The 7,325-nt window shown below is 29.7% G+C and overlaps 1 protein-coding gene across 1 annotated transcript in view; it reads right to left on the bottom strand.

Annotated features, from left to right (window-relative positions):
* LOC129913530 (solute carrier family 25 member 44) overlaps nucleotides 1-6,436 on the bottom strand; it is a 12,872-nt gene extending 6,436 nt beyond the window's left edge. The window contains exon 1 of the mRNA XM_055992261.1: nucleotides 6,286-6,436. The gene's annotated coding sequence lies outside the window, so the exon portion shown is untranslated. The remainder of the gene's footprint in view (nucleotides 1-6,285) is intronic.
* Between the last annotated feature and the right edge of the window lie 889 nt (nucleotides 6,437-7,325).

Raw genomic sequence — 7,325 nt, forward strand, 5'->3', positions numbered from 1 at the left:
TATCAGGTTTTGTTGAGCTAGTCGCACTGAATACGAAACGGTATTTGAAAATCCCCTAACACCCCCAAAATCTGGAGTTACGGGCAAAAAACGGTTTTTTGGACCTTCACCCATTGAAAAAATTCTAGCTTCGACAATTTTTTACCCATTTTCGATTTTTTTACAGTTTCTGATAGAAGATAAATATACTTTTTTAACAATGTATAAAACATGTAACTCGGTTAAACCACTTAGAATTTATAAGATGTCAAAGTTCAAAAATTCAATTTTTTTTGTCATTTGCCCAACTTCGGCATCAATTTAAAGTATATGTTTTCAAAACAACATGCTATTTAAAAAATATATTCTAAAACTATATCTATTTCCCAATTGATCGATGTATTTTTTATGAAAATCACTTCAAAATTGGCTTAGAAAAAAAAATTTTTCGATTTCAACCTAGATACAGAAATTCGAACTTTTAGGTATAGAACAAAAATGTTGTTTCGGCACGTAGTAGGATAAGTTGGACGCCAGGATTTGATTAAGGGTTTTTGTAGAGGAGCTCAATACAAACATTTTTTTTCTTTAAGAGGGGGATCTATCTCCCCCGTTTAGGTGGGAGGGGCATTTTTCTAAAAAAAAATTATCAAAATAAAAAAAAATTATTAAAAAACAACGGCAACACTTACAGTAATAAATGGTACCATTTCCAAAAGGCAAAATTGTGCATTTGATTCTAATTTTTAAATCAATATAATATTACAAATAGTTTTTGAAATAATCGATTTCAAAGTTAAAAATAAGGGAAAAAAAAATTTTGAAAACTCATTTTATACTATTTTTGTCCAGACTGTGAATTTTAGTAAATAAATTACTTAGACAGAAAACTGCCTCAATTAATTCCTTATCGAACAGTGAAAACTTTATGTTTCTATGTCTTCTAGTTTTTGGGAAAATTGGAAAATTATTTTATCAGATTTTTCTTTTTTCAAAATATTTTTTGTTTTTATTTGTTTTTATTTTTCAATTTTCTCAAAAACTAGAAGACATAGAAACATATAGTTTTCACTGTTCGATAAGGAATTAATTGAGGCAGTTTTCTGTCTAAGTAATTTATTTACTAAAATTCACAGTCTGGACAAAAATAGTATAAAATGAGTTTTCAAAATTTTTTTTTCCCTTATTTTTAACTTTGAAATCGATTATTTCAAAAACTATTTGTAATATTATATTGATTTAAAAATTAGAATCAAATGCACAATTTTGCCTTTTGGAAATGGTACCATTTATTACTGTAAATGTTGCCGTTGTTTTTTAATAATTTTTTTTTATTTTGATAATTTTTTTTTAGAAAAATGCCCCTCCCACCTAAACGGGGGGAGATAGATCCCCCTCTTAAAGAAAAAAAATGTTTGTATTGAGCTCCTCTACAAAAACCCTTAATCAAATCCTGGCGTCCAACTTATCCTACTACGTGCCGAAACAACATTTTTGTTCTATACCTAAAAGTTCGAATTTCTGTATCTGGGTTGAAATCGAAAAATTTTTTTTTCTAAGCCAATTTTGAAGTGATTTTCATAAAAAATACATCGATCAATTGGGAAATAGATATAGTTTTAGAATATATTTTTTAAATAGCATGTTGTTTTGAAAACATATACTTTAAATTGATGCCGAAGTTGGGCAAATGACAAAAAAAATTGAATTTTTGAACTTTGACATCTTATAAATTCTAAGTGGTTTAACCGAGTTACATGTTTTATACATTGTTAAAAAAGTATATTTATCTTCTATCAGAAACTGTAAAAAAATCGAAAATGGGTAAAAAATTGTCGAAGCTAGAATTTTTTCAATGGGTGAAGGTCCAAAAAACCGTTTTTTGCCCGTAACTCCAGATTTTGGGGGTGTTAGGGGATTTTCAAATACCGTTTCGTATTCAGTGCGACTAGCTCTACAAAACCTGATAGGTCTCCGCCCGCGTATATTTTAAAACCTCATTTTTGTAACACCGTGTTATTTAATTATATTTCTCGCAACAAACATATCTATTATTTTTAATTCCTTTTCAATACATTTCTTATTACTCAATTCAATTTTTCAATAATATAACATAATTTTCCTTATTACAAATTTTTATATAGTTAATTACAAGTTTCAATTAGACAACGTATTTTCTTTAACGGTTTAGTTTAATGAAAACAAAATGTCTTGATTGTATTAAATAAATTAATTTTACACAACTTGATATGAAAAATTAAATCATTTTATTTGGGGATTGATGGGGTGTCAATAGGTCAAGTGAGGTGAGACGAAAGGAAAGGTATCGTGAAAGTGTGATAAAAAATTATATTTTAAAAATGAAAAACTCTATGTTCTAGGGACCTGACAAAATTCTTTCCTAGTCAGTGAAAAAATGTATGTTATTAGTGCGTTATTATTGTGTTATTTGTTTAATTTTTTTTTTAAATCAATTTTTCCGGAAATGTGAAAATTATAGAGGTATTGCTAAACTGTCTTGTATTCCAAAATCTTTTAAAAACATCATGTTTGACCTCTTAAAAAGTAACTGGAATCAATAGATTTCTCCCTATCACCATGGCTTCACAGAAGGAAAATCGGCAACCACAAACATTTGGTTCGAACACATTTCTTCTCGAACACTGTGATAAAAGATTAGGATGGTTTTCAAACTGATGTTATTTACTGAGATTTCTCCAAAACGTTTGATCGTGTTAACCAAACCATATTATTGAAGAAATTAGCCCGTATAGACTTTTCCGACTAGTTCCTAGTGTAGTTAAAATCCTACCTTTCAGAATGAACTCAATATGTGTTTTTTAAGAATAAAATGTCTAAAATTATAAATGTCTATTCTGGTGGCCCTCAAGGAAGTCACATTGGCCCAACATTATTTGTGTTATGTCTAATGTAATAACTCGTGCAAAGATTCTTATGTTTGCCGATTAAACAAAATTATTCCATTCTTTCAAGAACCATGAAGTTGCGCATTTTCTCCAAAGTTACTTAAATAAACTTTTTAATTGGTGCAATATAAATGATATGTCTTTAAATTTATCAAAATGTAAAGCAATGACCTTTATGCTAGAACTACATTAAAACACAAAGTCAAAAATAGTATACAAATTAAACAAAAGTACGAAATAACAAAAACAAAATTTATTGATGTGACATTTAAAAATATGAATTTTTTGAAAAATTTCTATTTTTTTCACTTTGTGTTTCTATGTAGTTCAGGCTTTACTCGAAAGCTTTCTTCTTTGATAATGAATTATACCATTGTTGATAAATCATTGGAACGTGTCAGTTATTTTTGATGCTAAGTTAACTTTTAAAATCCATTTTGACTATTTATGCAGATTGTAAACTTGGTTGCATACGATACACGGTGGGCAACAGATTTTAACGACCCACAAATACTTAAAACTTTATACTGTGCTCTTGTGAGATCTGGGCTTGAATATTGCAGCAGTGTATGGTGCCTATGTTACACTACAAATATAAATCGGATCGAATGTATTCAGAAAAAGTTTTTTTTTTTTCTGTTTGCGCTGCAAAATCTACCTTGGAACAGAGATGTTAACTTACCTCCCTATACACATCGTTTAAAATTATTAGATCTTGAAACTTTAACAGCCAATTTCTTCACATGAGTACTAGCCCAGCTTAGTACCTGAGCATTTCTTCACATTTATAGGACCTGATCTAAGTTCACAACGCAGTCCTAAGAATTAATTCGTATAAAACTGGTCTAACTGTCATTTTGACAATATTTTGAAGTTTTAAATAGATTATTTGATAATTCAGTAAATCAAACAAAACAAAATATACAAAAAACGTTGAAATTTAGTGAAATCATAATTTAAAAAATAATTTAAAAAAATTATAGTGACGCTTAAGAAGACCTAAGAAGAAAAAATGAAAATAAAAAAAGTTAAAATTCAAATTTAATCAAGAAGTGTCACCATCAAAAATGGGATGTCATGTCTATTTACTACGAAGGTCGCCCGCCGGAAGAAGAATCATTTTAAGTTAGCACATAAAAAAAATAGTTTCCGTATTAGACGTTTGTACCTTTATATTTCAATAAAAATAACAGTTTTTAAAAGTGCAGTCTTTTTTTGTGTGATTTCAATGAAATCATCGGTGCGAGTCGCGTTATTAACTTGAAAAAGTAAAAGGCGCTGACTTTTTGTTAAAAAAGTCTACCCACAACATTTTTAATTGCGGGACAGATGTCGTTTACCAAATCTGCATCAAAAGTTAAATCCATTTTCTTCAACAAAAAAAAAATACAAAATGAAAAATTTCGACAAAAAATAAAATTACAAAATCAGAATAAAAATCAATAAAAGTATCTATTTAAAAAGACACCAAATCTCAAAACTGCTAATTAAATTTTGGAATAAATGGATTTTTTGCAACCAAATCAAGTATTATCGTCGCTAGACTGTCGATTTTTTGGTTCTAACTTTTAGGACGTCCTAAGCAAAAATCGGTACCAATTTGACAGTACTAGGGCTTAGAACTTGTGTGAAGAAATCACTTGGTACTTGGATTTGAGTACTAACGATTGGTATAATAACCAGGTACTAGCAGATTTTGAGGAGCTAGCTAGTACCAAGTCCTAACTAGTACTCGGTCCTAAATTGACAGTTCTAGGGCTTAGTACTTGAGTGAAGAAATGAGTTGATACCGATTTGAGTACTAACTTTAGGACTAGGACCGGTACTAGCGCTAGGACTCTGTGAAGAAATCGGCCGTAAGTAGAAGAAGAACCATTTTAAATGTAAACTCAAGTGAATTATTGTGTAAAATCAACATAAATGTCCCAAGTAGATCTTTTCGAAACTTCAACAGAATTGTATATGGTCAGCATGAACCCCTTTTTGCAGCATGTGTCGATTTTAATAATAGCCCTGTTCCATTGGAAGTGGTAGTTTACTTCTAGTAGATGTTTTGGTTAATCTAGTACAATCATCTACTTATGCTCTTCTTCCCGTGTAGATACGATTTGTATTGAACTGGTTGAAAGTGCGTTCCATTGAAAATCGCTAATTAACTATTAGTAGTACTTTGCCACCTCCCAATGGAACAGACTAATTATAGTGACTAGGGTAGAGTTGCTAGTAGCTCCTAAAATAAAGCACAGAAACGTAAAAAATGAACATTTGAAGTAAAATGTACTTTATTAATTTATTTTTTGGCGAAATTTAAAATAAAGTTAATAATAGTTTCCTGAAATAATTTATTTAAGTTTTTGTAAACAAATGTCCGATTTTCCTAAATCCGGCCTTTGTTTCCTATTTTCAGCTATCTAGTGTCCCATTTCTGGGCACTGCATTTATTAGGTCAAGCTTAAATAAATTGATTGTTTTTTATTTAAATTTTTGTTTTTTTAAGAATTAAGAAACGATTAAACGGTAAAATTATAAAAAAAACCTTACCCGATTGGATCACGGCACAAAAAGTTATTTTTTCGAAGAAGACTGATTAACAAGAATAAAAAGAATATTGTTACTTTAAAGAGACATTTAAAAGAACAGCATAAGAGCAAACATTTGGAATAAATCCTACGAAATTACTAGTTATAACGATTTTTTCTGAAAGGTGATCGGATACTGGAAACGGCCGGAATTAGGTTACTCTACGACTCTACCCTACTCGGTATTACACATCTATATACCCATTGCCAATGTCTAACAATGTCCGTCCGCTAAAACATAATATTTAAGAAAATAAAGGATGTCTATGAATGTCCAGTCCTGGCATGATTATTAAATAATTTGTTATTCTTGAGATTCACTTACTCGCAAGAACCCTCCCCAACGAAGAGCTAAGTCATTCAAGGATTCAAGCATGCCAACGTAAGTCAGTAGCTCTAATAGGAGCACTAGGTCTCTTTTTATACCATGGCACTAGGTATGTTTATATTTAAATATTATATGAATAAAAAAAATGGAATAATACTTGTTTTATTTGATTCTGATGGCAAAGATATCTCATTGCCATGGTTCATGAATCATTTCAAGGTTTTCGTTAGTAAAATATTGAACTTGAATAAAACATTTCTATTTCATGCAAAATTGATTCTATTTTTTGTATGCACCTAATACATTTCTGTTTTCTTTTGCTTTTTTTTTCAATCTACTTATATAATTTTGGGGGTTTATTATGCGTATAAATAAAAATACTTTGGCGATTTTTTTTAACTAATTTACCGTATTGACAACTTTAAAATATATGAAATTTATTGAAGATATTGTTAATGTAACTTTTTCTCACCATTTAATTGAAATTTGATTGAGATTTAATTGGATAAAAATAAATTTTCTTCTTAAATTTTTAGTTGAAATTCTGAAAGAAATGATGCAAAGTTTTGCACACTTTTGACATGTTGAGGTAAATTGACGTTTTGAGTTTTGTGACGTTTTTGTTTTAGCATGACCTTTGGATTTTTGTTGTTTTGAATTGTTCGAAAGTTTTCATAGAATTGAAGTTTGAGGAGTGTTGGGACAAATTGTTAATTTCGAAAGAAATCCGAAAAAATGTTTCCGGTGAAAAAATAACGTATTTTTGGATTTAAATTATTTTTAAATAATACGAAAAGTTCTTTGAAAATTCATTCTTTGCAAGAAATTGAGCATTTCAATTTTACTTAGTTCCGTATAGTATTGAACATTTCTTTTAAATCATGAACAATTCACTTTAGCGGTTTTAGTACTTCCGGCGCCCCTGGGAAAATTTTATTGGGATGAAGGGAAGTCTAGACTCACAGGCTCCATAGCATATTTATAGCACGGGAAAGTTAGACTTTTGCTGGGAACAAATTCATAAATGCATTTCGACTTCAGGACTCTAAAGAGTATCGAGAGCAAGACCCGACAAACAATTTTGGTTCTATAAAGCTTTACAGAAGCAATTGTTGCTTCTGTAAAGCATTATAGAAGAAGATTTTTATGGAATTCTGAAAGTTGGTTTTTTTTTGTTCTTTTATATCTCGTTTAGAACGTATACCTCCCATACAAAAAAATACGATATTACGAATTTCTCGAAAACGGCTCTAACGATTTTGATTAAACTTTGTATACGTAATATTTAAAGCAGTGGCAACAAAACTGCATTTTTATTTTTTCTCAAAAAAGTCAAATAACGAAACAAAATTTTTTTCATTTAACAAAATTTTGCCTTAAATGTCGGCTCTTCCATAATATCAATTTTTTTAAAATTTAGATCCAGCTTTTAAAATATACAAGTAGACAAGCATAAAAGTGCTTTGAACTGCAAGAGCAAGTACGTGCGACCCCAGTCGTGCATTTTATTTA

Source organism: Episyrphus balteatus, chromosome 3 (genome assembly GCF_945859705.1).
Source record: "Episyrphus balteatus chromosome 3, idEpiBalt1.1, whole genome shotgun sequence".
Taxonomy (NCBI): Eukaryota; Metazoa; Arthropoda; class Insecta; order Diptera; family Syrphidae; genus Episyrphus; species Episyrphus balteatus.